The following is a 15,883-nucleotide window of genomic DNA, read 5'->3' on the forward strand; positions in this document are numbered from 1 at the left end:
CATCCCTTCCTTTCTATCCTCTCCTCCTCGCTCTCTGCTTCTATCTCTTACAGGGCCGAGTGGTGTGTGTGTGTGTGTGTGTGTGTGTGTGTGTGTGTGTGCGTGCGTGCGTGTGTAATTCTGATTCTTTGCAGCCTAATTGGGACTGTTGCAGCCTTCAAACATTATAGAAACAATTTCTGCCAACACCAAAGGTTCCTCTCTTTGCTCCCCACTCCATTTTACTTCTCCCCTTCCTGCTCACCACCTTTTTCTTTCTCTTTGCACCTCCTGCCCTTCACCTCCTGTCTATTGTGTCAACTCATCTCACCTACAGCACACTTAAGTTGCAAGCTATGGAAAAATGTGAGCTGCGAATGTAACGACTATGTTGCTTGACATCACTGGATGTGAACACAGCAGGGCTCATGCGATGCTGTAAGGAGGGAAGCATTTGTATTTTTGGCTGGAGACATTTGAGAGAAACAATGTGTAGCTAAGCATGGTTGATTTGTGAGTTTGTTGTTGAAAAGGGCACCGTTGTCACATGAGGGCTGTGCTTCACACACACAGCCATATGCACATGCATGCACTCACACACATCTAGAACTATATCAAAGTGTGCACAGCCTGAACATAGCATCAGAGCACTTTTGTAGTTTGAAGGTTAGAGCTCAGAGGCAGACTGAGACATAAACTCACAGAGGCAACTTAAGCGCATTGAAGTGGCTACAAATAAAGCAGACATTGCATGAGAAACAACTCCTTTTTGAAATAAAAGGGTCATGGGAATGTTTACTAAATCATAGGACCTTGCTTTACAGTGTGCAGTAACCTTTTTGAATACCTTGGGAAATAAAAGTGAGTCAGGATCTGTACAACACTTAAACCGCATGCGAACAGTTGTGACTACAGTTGTTTTATCAAATCATCTTCAAAATAATTTAACAAAACAAACACAAACACAAAAAAAAAAAATGCAGTCGCTTGAGTATTCCACTGGAAACGTGCAACTTAATTAAATAAATTCTTATCAAAACAATGTCTTGAAACACTGAATGAAGCAAATATTATGCTTCTATGCTATAAAATTATTTCCCAAGTTATCTCCATTCATCCATCATTTCCCTAACCATTTATCCAAATTAATGTGTTTGGAGAAGGGGTTGAGTACTAGCCATAATAGATACACTCTCATAGCCAGAACCTATGGTCAATCTGGAATCACCAATTACCTGCCAGTTGAGTCTTGTGGGAGGACCACTTGACAATTCATGCATGCAAATCTTTTTTTTTCTGGATTATATCTTTACTGCAGTGGATCTACAAAGTATGCACTGGCTGTAATATAGTCCTGCTTCGTTGTACATTTTTATATGACATGATTTTATTGCACATTTTATTATCTACACTTTTTTTTAAATCCAACTTTTACACAATCTGAGCTGACTAAGCTGCTTACTTTAATACAGTACACTTTTTTGAACTGCATTTGTTTGTTTTAGTTGGGTTTTTTTTAGTGAAGTAGTTCTAAGCTTTGAAGTGCTCACCTGATTCTATGGTTTTCCACTCTTAATGGATATTGTGATTTATGAAGCCACAGCTTGAGACAAAAGGCCCAGCAAGAAACTAGACAATGAGTTGTACCAGTATTTCTAGAAGCCTCTGCCAGGAAAAGGCCTTCAAACCTGGGAAGCTATCAATGATATCTGCCTCCTGGTTCTGCCATGTGCGCATGTGTGTGTGAAAGAGATTTGGAAACGGAGCTAGCACCTTTGTATACTTGAATTTGTGAATAGGTGCATGTGAATGTGTGCATTTATCTGTCCAGGACTGGCAAAGGATTTCTGTATATTTTTCACAGATCATTTGCAGCGCAAGGGGAACCCTAGCTGACTAATGCCCCAGTAGTATGTGTGGTGTGTGCTTGTGTGTCTGCCAGAGAGTCAGTGCAATGTGTGATTTGTTGGCATTCTGCATATTTCCCGTTTGAATGAGAAGGTGGAAAGCCTGCCACAAAGAGAAGATTATACAAAGAGAGTAAACAAATGTAAATAGTCGATGTGGTGGTCCACACTGTGTGGTCATGCATTCTGATTCTATATTACACATATTGCCCAAGAGATACTTTTTTTCCCTGGGTTAATATATTCTGGCATGGCCTTACATTATGTTTGCGTCATGAAAATATGGATAATTCAAACTATCATCAACATAACCTGACGTAAGAAATGGTGCAAGAACTCAAAACTAATATTAAAAGAAGCATTTCTTGAACAAAAAGTGTTCATTTTGTTTATATTTGGAAACAATGACAATGCTTCTTTGATTTTTTTCTGAAAAACAGTTGCACTGTTAAAGCTTTTGCAATGCAAAACCAGAGGGGAACTCTAACTTTGCTCAGTATGGGCCTTTAAGTAAATAGAGACAGGGTGAAACTGCAAGTGCACAGAAATACAATATGAAACTTTAATGAAGTTTCTGATTTCCCCAAAGTCCTGCCTTTGCACACAGTTTAGATCAATTGCACTGTGCGGCTTTTGTTAGCCACAGCTTTTAATGCACATCTCTGCTCTGGGGGTCTGGCATTGTTTTCTGCTTAGACACCACACAGTGGTGCTGACTCAAAGACACCTTTAGCTCTCTCTTAGAGTGGCCCTTAGCTTGGATAGATGCCTGCGAATAGAGATTTTTTCCCCCCAAACACTATGTGAGATTGCATTTTATAATTACAGTGCTGAAAAACAATGTGCAGTAATGGAGTCCACATTAGCTGCCTTTAACTATAGTTTCTTTCATAAATCTAGACAGCAGTAACAGGTACCAGCTAAAAGCTATGATATCTAGGAAAGATCACACTTTACTTGTTCCATTTCATCATCTGTCTTGTTAAGTCTTTAATTTTTTTTTTTAATCTAAGGGGCGGTCGTGGCTCAGGAGTTGGCAGTTCGTCTTGTAACGACAGACAGTCTCGGTCGTTGTGTCCTTGGGCAAGACACTTCACCCGTTGCCTACTGGTGGTGGTCAGAGGGCCCGGTGGCACCAGTGTCCAGCAGCCTCGCCTCTGTCAGTGTGCCCCAGGGTGGCTGTAACTACCTACAGCCGCCCTGGACTGAGTGTGTAAAGTGCTTTGGGGTCCTTAGGGACCAGTAAAGCGCTATACAAATACAGGCCATTTACCATTTAAGGTAGCAAGGTGGTGTGGTGGTTACCATTGTTGCCTCACAGCAAGAAGGTCCTGAGTTTGACACAGTTTGTATGTTGTTTCCAGGTACTCTGGCTTTCTCCCACAACTCAGTCATGCAATTGGTGTTAGGTTAACTGGTGATTTTAAATTGCCCATAGATGCTTGTAAGTGTGAATGGTTGTTTGTCTCTCTGTGTTAGCCCTGTGTAAGACTGGTGACCTGTTCAAGGTGTACCCCGCCTCTCAAGCTACAGTAGCTGGGATAGACTGCAGCCCCCCTGCAACCCTGTTAAGGATAAACAGAAGAAAATGAATAGATTTTTGTCGAGTAACACAGCACATAATTCATGTATAAATTTTAGTTACACATGAATTCTGAAAATAAGAAAAAAGTCAGACCTTTATGACATAGTCTTATCTCACTTACAAGTTAATTGAGAAAGGGTTATTCAGCGATGTTTTAAAATTTCAGATCGAGCAATCAGATTCAGTTATTCCAGCTGAAATTTCTTTATTATTGAGAAATAAGAAACTGCTGTTTTTTGTTCTGAAATCTCAACCCTGAAATTTTATCTAATATTATTAAAGAAATATACCCAATTTAAACCCACTAAGATAGTGATAGTGAAAGTATCACTGAAAGTCCTCTGCTAGGTACTTACTCCAGCAGGAGGATGCTCTGGACTCCAAATCCTCTTAGATTTCCAATAACATGTCCTGTACTCTACTGAAAGTATACTGAAAGTATCACTGAAAGACATGTAATTTTAAAAATGTCCTTTTAAGCTTAATGTTAAGGTTACCATGAATTATATCTATAAAGTCTGATTTACACATCTATTCCAGTCTTATTTGCAAGGATCTAAGCTATTGGCAAATAACACTTAATAAATGCATTTAAGCTGCTAACACAGTTAACAAAGACATAACAAGAGGAAAATGTAAATTTACAGCATCACAGACGTGTGCAGCATGCATCTTTCATAGATTAAAAATGTGGTTGCATGCCATCATTTCACTAAAATAACCAGAGTAACCATTAAAATGAAGGAAGCAGAGATTTACTAATACATCCTGGCGGTCAGAGTTGACAGAGTGTGTTTTTGTAACAAGCTGACCTCTGCTAGGTACTTACTCCTGCAGGAGGATGCTCTGGACTCCAAATCCTCTTTGATTTCCAATAACATGTCCTGCACTCTAATAGCTCTCTAGGAGTAGATGGCCATTAGAGAAGATGACAGGCTCAATTGAATGTGAGTGTACAATAGTGTACAATAGAGTCTGTGTGTGTGAGTGATTGGGTAAGTAGTGGATTTAGTACCTCCTAATACATGTAACAATTTTTCCCCCAAAAAAGTTTGAACATATTGTTAAAAATGGAATTAAACAGAATATAACTTTTTTTAAAACCCATATTTATTATTAAATTATTGAATTTCATAGTTGCCAGAGGTATGCACTGTATTTAAATAATGATATGAACTTGTAACATTTTACTACAGCTCAACCTTACTAAAGGTCAAGTTTCATTTATGATATTTTATATAAAAATAGGATGTTTGGTCATTTAAAATTTTGAGTTTCTATTTTAAAAGCTTATTTCAGTCCACAGCAATACAATAAATGATCATCAAACCATGTAAGGGATTAAAAAATAATAATACTTGAGCTGTTTTTTTGTCAAGCTCACATTTGCATACATCTGTAGGTATTTACAGAGTCTGAAAACACATTCTTTTATACCATTGACCACACACAAACACTAATGGAAGCTCATAGCAGCACACACAGCAGGAAAAGTCTGCGCATACAGAGAGGCACAAACAGAGGCAGACTTGCCGTTTGATCCAGCTTCACATCTCGTCAATTATTCAGCATTCTGCTCATAGACATTGCCTTAAAGATGGCATAAAACATGCACGAGGCCCACATTTGGAAATAACGAGAGCATTGCCTGTATTTAAAATGCAATGTTTGGAAGTAAAGGTTGATTTATTCTGATTTTCCGTGCTAAATTTGTTTAGTTTAGTTTTTAGTGTAATAATATAAATCACCTTTTTTTCTTTTAACACACAAATTATGTCTTCATGCATGCTCAATCATCCAGATAAGGATATCCCAAAAAGTTGATTCTGTTCATCTGGAAGTATGAACATCCTACGTATCCAGAAAGATAAAAAGCATTGGCAGTCAAGTAATGAGAGTAAACTAATTTAAACACACAGACCATTTAGTTAGGCGCTTGCTTTACACATGCACAAAGAACACATCATGTCAATACACAATACATGTCATTAAGTCAGCGTAAAACTACTGTTAAACCACGATTACAATAAATGCAAAAAAGATTGCAACCTCTGCAGCAACTTGTGTACATGTTCTGCTGTTAGGTTTAATAGCAAGGCACAGGAGTGTGGTTAGGAAGAACAACACTATGAGTCTTCTCCCAAACTACCACTCTTGAATTTGCTGAAAATGGTGCATTTTCGTTGAGGCAGCGCGTTATGTGCGAGCCTTAATTATGCTTTTGTCAGCAAAGAGCCTGGGAAAATGTATTAAACATTCATGATGGTGTGACTCTATTCTTTTAGGCCATAAAAAGACTAATTTGGGCACGGTTATTTACCGTGAGTGTGACAGTGTAACTGCACAGCAGTAGTGACAGCAAAGAGGGTGTTAAAGGATGCAAAAGCACAGTTCATTCACTTAGCCTCTGGGTTAAAATAACACACAATCTCTCACACGCAGGAACACAAGAAAAGTTGCATAGGCTCACACAATGTTATGCAATAGTATGTACACACACACACACACACACACACACAGAGTGATACGTCTACATATACAAGTACGCAATAACTAACCCCAATACACACAATTTCCTCAGGGCCACAATAACACATGAATCTTAGAAGAAAGTCCTTCTATGTCCCCCGTAAATGGCTTCTGAAGATATCTATGGGGAGCAGGATGGATAAAGGATGCCCTTTGTACTCCTCCTGTGTTCCTTTGAATGCTTAGGTCATGGTGTATCAGCCGCATCCATCCATCCATCCATCTTGCAAGTATATATACTTAGACAATTTCCTCTCAACCATGCAGACACATCCATAGCATATTGTTGGGCATGGCCAGATGGCAGATGCTTTTTGCATATTTAATTAGCTTTGTTGCGTGTATAGAACAGTGGACCATGGCAATAATATGTATAGAGAAAATATATAGAGATACACCTTGTAATATAGGCGGCTGCTGGTCTTAAAGTTATTAAAGTGCTTGTGCTTTATTGTGTTGTGTCTCAAGGTGAACACTGGACTCAGGGGCAATATGCACAATCTCTTTATTAAAACAACTCTGGACAACTTCTGTTGATCTTGTCCAGATACTAAAGCGGCATTCTGGAAAAACGTTACTGGTTCCTGGTTAACCCTTTAAGACCTACCATAGAACCAAGGCCGCCAGAGCTTACTTTATATTTTTACATGCTGTAGTGCCATTTTTGGGAGCATTTCAAGTTGCTATACATCAATACAACTGTTATAGCCCATATTTTAATAATATGTATGCATTAAGTCCATAGTAACTACATAAATTGCAAAAAAGTGCAATAAACTACAAAAAAATTGAAAATTGTTTTTGTTTTTTACATATATTTCTACTTGGTGAAATTTAAGAGGTTTATCCCTCAAAACTTTAAATACAAAAAAGTTGCAAAAAATAGTTTACAACAACAGGAAATTTATTTTGAGTGTCTTCATAGTTTTATTTTTGAGATACACCAATTTTTATATACTGCAGGAAAAACGAAAAACAATCCTATGATGCAAATTTGCAAAGAAAACAGCATGTGCATCAAAATAAACTATTTCCAGCAGTGCAATTTGAGTTCTAAGCATCCCAGCAACTATTCAGAAAAGCATAAAGTCAAACATGACTTATAAAAACACCAGTATAGGCTTTTAAGGCCTACAAGTAAAAAACTACATTTTCCGCGAAAATGACATCACTTCTGGTTTCGGGCAGGTAATGGCGGACATGCGATCGTTCGCGCTGATGTCTCTTTCAATGTGGGAAGTGTTACGAACAGCTGATCGGATCGGCAAAGCGTGTTTCTGGAACACTATGTTTTTGTTCCTGCAAACGCTTTTTATGCAATATTTGCAAAGCTATATGTGGAAGGAAACCGTGACCTAGGACAAGCTTAAGATGTAAGTACAACTCCTCCGGTTTCATATGCAAAAAAAATTATTGCGCTAGCTTACGCAGTTCCGGTTCTACAGGGATTTAAAAATAGTTACGCAAAATGGAGCGTGCCCGCTCCGACCGGCTTTAAAGGGTTAATAGGGGGCAGCGAATACATAAACGGATAAGAACAAAAAGACTCCGTAGAACGGTGTACATTTTAGGACATCGTCAGGTCTCAGGAAAAGAGTCATCAGCTATCAGGAAAAAAGTTGTCAGGTCTCAGACAAAAAAAATGTCAGGTCTCAGTCTCAGACAAAAAATGTCAGTTCTCAGTTCTCAGGAAAGCAGTTGTCAGGTCTCAGGAAAAAAATGTCAGGTCTCAGTTCTCAGACAAAAAAATGTCAGGTCTCAGTTCTCAGACAAAAAAATGTCAGGTCTCAGTTCTCAGGAAAAAAGTCATCAGGTCTCAGAACACGAGCTATCAGACAGAGAGAAAATCTTCCTGCAGGTGGCGCTGTTGTCATGTGCCAGCCAAATTGATTTCCAAATACATCATCAACGTGTGACAGTGGAAGAACGTAAGGTCATTGACCTCACCGGAATTCTACCACAGTTCATGCTCCTAACAACACAACGGCTGTGTCCCAGTTAAAAGACCTATTATGTCACCGCGACGCAACGACGGCTGTCCCAATTCGAAGTGTACTCCAAATGTGTACTCCAAATGCGCCGTCGATTTCCCCAAATATCAAGCGTGGTCCGGTGCACGCTTTGTGGTCCCATATATCCCACAATTCATAGCGTGGCGGTGAATGTGGATAATTTTGCCGAGAAATACGGCAGACGGCAGAAGCGGGGCGGCCAAAGAGTAAACTTTCAAAAGTAAGTACTGAATATTATGTCACTTATTTACGTGCAAATGTTTAATAACGAAGAACATTGAAACATTACTGTTGGCCACATGTCAGCAAAGTTACAAATATTAGCGATGTTTGTACTAACTTGGTTTTAAAGGCTTTAATGTAAAATATACGCAGTTCAATAGTTGTCCTTAATCTGACAGAGAATGTGATGATTTTTATGGATAATTAAAGTTAGTCATATATCCACAAACACAACAAGCTGAAAGTCAGTGAATGCTGCTCGGTTTGCAGTCCTGAATATCACGGCACAAGCAGGATTCACTGCACTGTTAATGTTAGCTATGTTATATTGCTGCCTCTGTTCGGTGGTGTCGAGCCAAACTGACTTTAACGTGTGTTTGAACGAGCTGACGGTTCACTCGTTAACCTGAAAGAAAGATGCTTTAATCACAGGAGTCACACATGTGTCTACTGTACCATCTGGGAACTCTTCTTGTTTAGCACTCGTAATAACACAAACACTAAATCCTCCTGTTTGTAGCAGTGTATACACCTGAGACTGTCACCTGTCTGTCTGTCCTGCACTCTTTTTCTTTTTATTTCTCTCTGATTGTGGAATAAAAGTATGAACATGTATTTATAAGTTACACTTGTGTTTGAATCCTGCAACTTATCACACATTTGATTTCCATGTGCGACAACTGCGAGTGTCAAGAGTGAGGACAGACTGAGGGACCCACTGCTGCACATCATCTGTGAGACTTTGCACCCCTGATGATCCACCAGGACAAACTCAGCAGTGTGTGAGGAAGAGGAGGAGGAAGAGCCAGCAGCAGCTTACAGATGGAGAGAATAGACAGACTGTTCCCTGTTTGTGAAGGACTGCTAGAAAGTTTAAAATAACTATTGTCTGTCCTGAATCAGTCTTATTAGGTAATGTTCAAATAATTTTATCATTCCAGTGTTTTCAGTGTGGGAGAAAGTACTCAGGGCCTTCAAGATACACACTATGAAAGGCAGCAACAAGTTTAATATTCAAAAACCTAAAGTATGTATCAGCAGAAGAATGGACCTAAAAATAAATGTTTGTTTCAGTTCTATGAAGCTTTGAGTATTTTGGATTAGCAGTACTGCTGTGTTTGTTGCATCATATTGCTGTAATTGTTTATATGCTTTATATATTCTAAGGTAAGATCTATAGTGTTACATCATATTCTATAAGGATGTTATGTGTTTGTATACTTTCTGCCCAGTTTGACCCATTTAGCAGAAGTCAGCCTGTTTAAGGCTCTGATATCTATTGACATAAGGAGTTATGACATGGTCTGATTTTCTTACCCAATAAAGGAATATTTAATATATCAGTCTACTCTTCATTCTATCAGAAACAGTTATCACAGCTCGTACATTTTTTACACATATATGTAAGCATTGAGCCAAATGTAATAATGCCAACAAATTAAACTAACAATATTTGTCTCTTATATATAATACATCTATAGATACACTGTCAAAGATACTTGTCTTTGAGTGAAGATTTAAGGTGATAGGAAATATAAATGACTGCACTGCAACTTGAAACTTTTACACAGAGTTCAAGCTCATTGCTGTAATATATCCTGTAATATATATATATATATATATATATATATATATATATATATATATACTCCAAGCGCGTACTCCAAGTGTGCGGTCTCTTAATTGGGACACAGCCAACGTAAGTTTAACTTGCTCTCCCTTTTGTCCATACTTTTGCCACAGTTGTGTTATATTAAGTTGCGGTTAGGTTGTGAAAGTTACATAACGCATATCAGAGAAGGAAAACTAATTTTGTACGATACACTAAGTCAGCACTATTTTTGTCTGGCTAATTCAGACTTCAACCCTAGAAGTTTTAAAACTCTTCTCAGATGCCTCTCACTGTTAAAACACAACACAGATTTACATTATTAAAGACAAAGTGCATCTTTTGTCATTTTAGAGATTTGTCATGGAAACTGTATCTCATAAAACACATGCTTTTGAAATGCAGACTTACCTTATTTTATGCCTATATGAATTCAGTACACAGCTGATTTCCCTTTGTTTTAAGCCTTTCTTGAACAATGTTATTATCATTGTATCTTGAAAGGTTAAGTGTGACAACAACAGTCTAATTGATCACCCACCTCTTACACTGACCATAAGTAACTAACCGGTAGATTATTAAACCTTTTTAGGTGGTAATTACACTAAAAGCAGCATCTATTCAGTTTACACAAAGGAAATATTATGTGTAGCAAAAAAATACACTTCTTTGATATTCAATTGAATTCAATTTTATTTATATAGCGCCAAATCACAACAACAGTCGCCTCAAGGTGCTTTATATTGTAAGGTAGAACCTACAATAATACATACAGAGGTGTATGTATGAAAGAGGTGAACAGTAGTTACTAAATAAGTTGTACTTTTCTCATTTATTTTTAATGCTCGATTAAAAAAAGTATTTTTGGAAGAGTCATAGAAACCAGCCAAAGTCGGATACTCCTTTCATCTTCAATGCAATATGTCAGATGACATATTGCAGCAAATCTATAAACAACAACAAAAAACAACATATCGGGATCACAAAATATCTTGACAGTAGCAACAGAAAAAAGAGAAATAAAGAAAAACAGCGACAGAAAGGATGCAGGCTCCTCGTAAGCTTTCAGCTTGTCCATTCGCTGAAACGTATATAAAACAATTACAAACCAGTTTAAATTTAGATAACGTTTCAACACCACTGTCGCTAGCTAGAATGAATTAGACAGACAAAAATAGTCCTGACTTAGTTTATCGTACAAAATTAGCTTTCCTTCTCTGATATGCGTTATGTAACTTTCACAACCTAACTGCAACTTAATATAACACAGCTGTGGCAAAAGTATGGACAAAAAGGAGAGCAAGTTAAACTTACGTTGGCTGTGTCGTTAGGAGCATGAACTGTGGTAGAATTCCGGTGAGGTCAATGACCTTACGTTCTTCCACTGTCACAAGTTGATGACGTATTTGGAAATCAATTCGGCTGGCACATGACAACAGCACCACCTGCAGGAAGATTTTCTCTCTGTCTGATAGCTCGTGTTCTGAGACCTGACGACTTTCTTGCAGAGAACTGATACCTGACATTTTTTTTTCTGAGACCTGAGACCTGACAACTTTTTTCCTGATACCTGACGATGTCCTAAAATGTACACCATACTCAAGATAACACTAGGTGTGAAAATACAGTCCGATCAGCAGTCACTGAGAAGGTGGGAATGCTTTTGTAACTTACCCCACTTTGGACAAACAATATGGAACATGAGAAGATTTAAACACACACAACAACACTACACCCTCACACATGCAGCTGTTCACCTCATGGACAATATAAGTTTGAATAAAGCAACTCTAGCAATCTCATTAGATTAAAGTTCATTCACTCCCGTGGATTACAAAAGTGAAGCTGCTGTGTTCACGTCTTCATTTGCATGATGTATTTGTTATTATCATTTTTATCAGAAGCAAAACTTTACAAAGCAGCTGATGAAGGACACTTGGCTGGTTTGATCAGACAGGAAGCAGATCATTTTTTTTGTGTGTGTCTATCAAGTGACCGCATGGCCAGCTTCTCTTTCACTGAATTCAGTTCAATTCAATTCCATTTTTTTTATATAGCACCAAATCACAACAGCGTTTGCCTCAAGGCACCTCAATGCTTTATATTATAAGGTAAAGACCCTACAAAAATAGAAAGGAAATCTCAATAAATGGCCCCCTTTGAGCAAGCACTTGGCGGAAGTGGGAAGGAAATACTCATCCATCTGCTGCAACTACGTGGCTTTGGGGCTGGACAAAACCATAAATTTAAAAAACTTTCTACTACACTCATCTGGTTTTTAGTTGATTAAGCATATCAATAAGCAAGTAAAAATAGTTTTAAAAAGTTTGTCAGGAGTGTGTATAACTTTAATAAGAGGAAAAACTCCATCACGGAGGCTCTGCTAAACCAAAATACTGCATTTCACACCACCCACAGTCCTCCAAGTATTATTTCCAAAATGCCCCAGAGCAAAACATAGAGGCTATTAGGCAATGCTTTAGCACAGAATAACCCCACCCGCCTGTTGGTAAGATGGTTATTGCCTACTATCCAGACTGATTTGTGCAGCTCTCCCCACCAACAGCACCGCCTGCACTCAGAAAGTGCTGAGTTAGCCCACTCTTAACAAAATTTACCACCCTGAGTTTGTGGTAGTGCACCTAGATACCCATTTCAGATTTTTCCGGGTGTTATTTTCTGGTTTATTTGGTGGTTTCTTTACATTATTTATCTCTTAGTGTCTCTTCTGGGGTTTTTGCCCTTCCCTACTTTTTATATAAAGACAGGGAGTATTTCCCCAGGCTGGAACACCTGCAAAGGTTTTACAGAATAGCTCTGAACTGATTTTAGGTTTGGATTGACTGAGATTAGTGGCTTTATAATGTCCTGCTTCTTTTTGCCACAAAATTTATTCTCTACTCACACATGTGTATGTATATATATATATATATATATATTTATTTATTTATTAGGGCTGCAACGATACACAAAATTCACGGTTCGGTTCGATACTTTGGTGTCACGGTTCGATATTTTTTCGATACAAAAAAAATGTTCATGCCTTTTTAATTTGTCATTTATTAAAATTATAAATATATATTTTAACTCAAAAGTACAGCTTTTAAATTTAATGTTGCTGAAACAACAAAGTAATAAAAAAATAAATCTGACCAAGAAATCACTCATCTTTGGAAAAAGAGTTTACTACAGAGAAATGTCTCTTTCCAAAATAAAAGCTATACTATACGCTTCTTCTGGGCTATATTCTCAGCAGCATATTAAACATATTAGGTCCCCATAAGGAGAATCATGTGCTAACGGCTGTCTAAATGACTCGGGTAAAGTTTGTAGCATGCGTGCTTGTTGTTTTTGTCTGCTTCCACTTGTCTTTGCACTAGGATGATGTCGGAGTAAATGTGCAGTCATATTCATTTTGTTCCCACTAGTGCTGTCAGCGTTATTCTCATTGAAATGACGTTAACGCCACAACACGGCAAATCTCCGTTAACAAGCTACTGCGGATCGCTCCGTGCGTGCAGTTGGACGGCGTCAACACGTTAACAAGCTAACTGCGCTAACGCACTAGTTCCCACCCATGTAATTGAGCATTGCGTGGCACATCCGACATACTGTTTTACTTTTGTCCATGACGCGCTTACCTTCAGGGTCATACTTCACATGAAGACCAAAATAGTTCCAAACGCCAGATCTGAATTAGGGTGGGGGAGATTCAATTTGCCATGTTGCAAGGAGAGCTTAACTTCTGTCTGCTAGCTTGCCCTGCGCTCAGTGGATCTGCGTTCGACAGTGCAGCCTAGGCGGAGTAGTCGAACGTAGATCCACTGAGCTCTCAACACAGACAGCATCGTCAGAAGAAAAGTTGATAAAATAAATTAAAAATTTTGTATTGTTCGATACATATGCGTACCGAACCGAAAGCACTGTATCGAACGGTTCAATATCGATACGAGTATTGTTGCACCCCTAATATATATTCAATTCAATTTTATTTATATAGCGCCAAATCACAACAAAAGTCGCCTCAAGGCACTTCATAGATACAGAGAAAAACCCAACAATCATATGACCCCCTATGAGCAAGCACTTTGGCGACAGTGGGAAGGAAAAACTCCCTTTTAACAGGAAGAAACTTCCGGCAGAACCAGGCTCAGGCCATCTGCTGCGACCGGTTGGGGTGAGAGAAGGAAGACAGGATAAAGACATACTGTGGAAGAGAGACAGAGGTTAATAACAGATATGATTCAATGCAGAGAGGTCTATTAACACATAGTGAGTGAAAAATCCCCATGGGACTCCCCGGCAGCCTACGTCTATTGCAGCATAACTAAGGGAGGAGTCATGGTCACCTGGCCCAGCCCTAACTATATGCTTTAGCAAAACGGACCGTTTTAAGCCTAATCTTGAAAGTAGAGATAGTGTCTGTCTCCCGAATCCAAACTGGAAGCTGGTTCCACAGAAGAGGGGCCTGAAAACTGAAGGCTCTCCCTCCCATTCTACTTTTAAATACTCTCTCTCTCTCTCTCTCTCTCTCTCTATATATATATATATATATATATATATATATATATATATATATATATATATATATATAGTAAATATATACTCATGGCTAGGGCTGGGCGATATGGCATAAAATTCATATCGCGATATAATTTGAAGTATGTGCGGTAACGATATATATCACGATATATTCTTTTCTTCTGTATAACGTATTTTCCACACTATAAGGCACACTTAAAATCCTTTAATTTTCTCAAAAATCGAGAGTGTGCCTTATGTATGAATTCTGGTTGTGCTTACTGACCTCGAACTGATTTTGGCGTGCAGAAATCTGTTAAAAAATGTTTTAGTACAACTTTGGTAAGCCGCACTGCTTGATGGATTGTCAGAGCATTACGGCTGCTGTAGTGAGGAGCTTCGCAGAGTAATCTGGGTCCAAAACTCCGTCTGGTTCAGGTCCCAAAGTCAAACGAACACTAAGAGTTAAAAACGGTCTAAATTCTTTCATCTTTAATTAAATCATTAGCGTTGCTGCTTTACCAGGTGTAAAAATTAAGTTTAACATCCAGGCATCCATGAAAACAGAATTTATTTAATTTAACGGAGTTAGAAGTTAACAGGAAGTTAGCTCGCTAGTTTCCACCTAAACATGACATACCATGTTCTGACTGAGAGATTTTTGAAACTAATTAAAACATACAGCTCTGCTACCACTTCCAACATAAATGAAGGCAGGAAACTAAACAGCAGTGGCGTTTGCAGGGTTACTGAAGTTGGACTACCTGGTACATAATGTTGTGCTACGTGATTGCTAGCGACACAGCTATGTTAGCATAACATTAGCACAGTGAAGCTGGAGGATGAACGACAACTTTTTTTCCCACTCCATAAAAGTTAACGTGAGGGATTCTGGTGGTTAGGGACAAATGCAATCGCATAACAGGATGCTATACACGAGGCAAACTTCAGTCAGGAGAACAACTGAAATTACTCATCCACAATATGAGGTTAGTTATTAATATACTGCAGCAACATGGGAATAGAACAGCTGCGAGAGAATTCAACATTAATGAATCAATGTTACGGAAGTGGAGGAAGCGCAGTTTTTGGCTTTCCCCATATTTCAACAGTGCTTCATCTCTTTGCTATGACTGTCGCTCGCCATAATTTGCAGATGACAATGGTTTTAGCCGCTGCGATGCTTTCAACCAAAACAGGCGCAGCTTGATGACATCATCAACATGCGCTATCGCGATAGAACAATATAGTCAAAATCTCTATCGTTGGCGATAGAGATTTTGACTACATCTATCGCTAGATGTAGCGATAGTACATCGCTACATCTAGCGATGTACTATATACATATATGAGTATTGCCAAAAGTATTCGTTTGTCTACCTTCATTGGACTGGACTTGTCCACACACTCTAGAGTAGTGGAAGTATGCTTTACACCACTGCATCTGGTTTGTATTGTGCTTGGTGATGTAAGGTTTGGATGCAGCTGCTCAACCATGGAAACCGTTTCATAAAGCTCT

The 15,883-nt window shown here is 38.5% G+C and overlaps 1 protein-coding gene across 5 annotated transcripts in view; it reads right to left on the reverse strand.

Moving 5' to 3' along the window:
• Window positions 1–15,883, reverse strand: part of LOC120720995 (MAM domain-containing glycosylphosphatidylinositol anchor protein 1) — a 204,205-nt gene that overhangs the window by 73,836 nt on the left and 114,486 nt on the right. The gene's annotated exons all lie outside the window — the stretch shown is intronic.

Source organism: Simochromis diagramma, unplaced genomic scaffold (genome assembly GCF_900408965.1).
Source record: "Simochromis diagramma unplaced genomic scaffold, fSimDia1.1 OVJJ01000603.1, whole genome shotgun sequence".
Taxonomy (NCBI): domain Eukaryota; kingdom Metazoa; phylum Chordata; class Actinopteri; order Cichliformes; family Cichlidae; genus Simochromis; species Simochromis diagramma.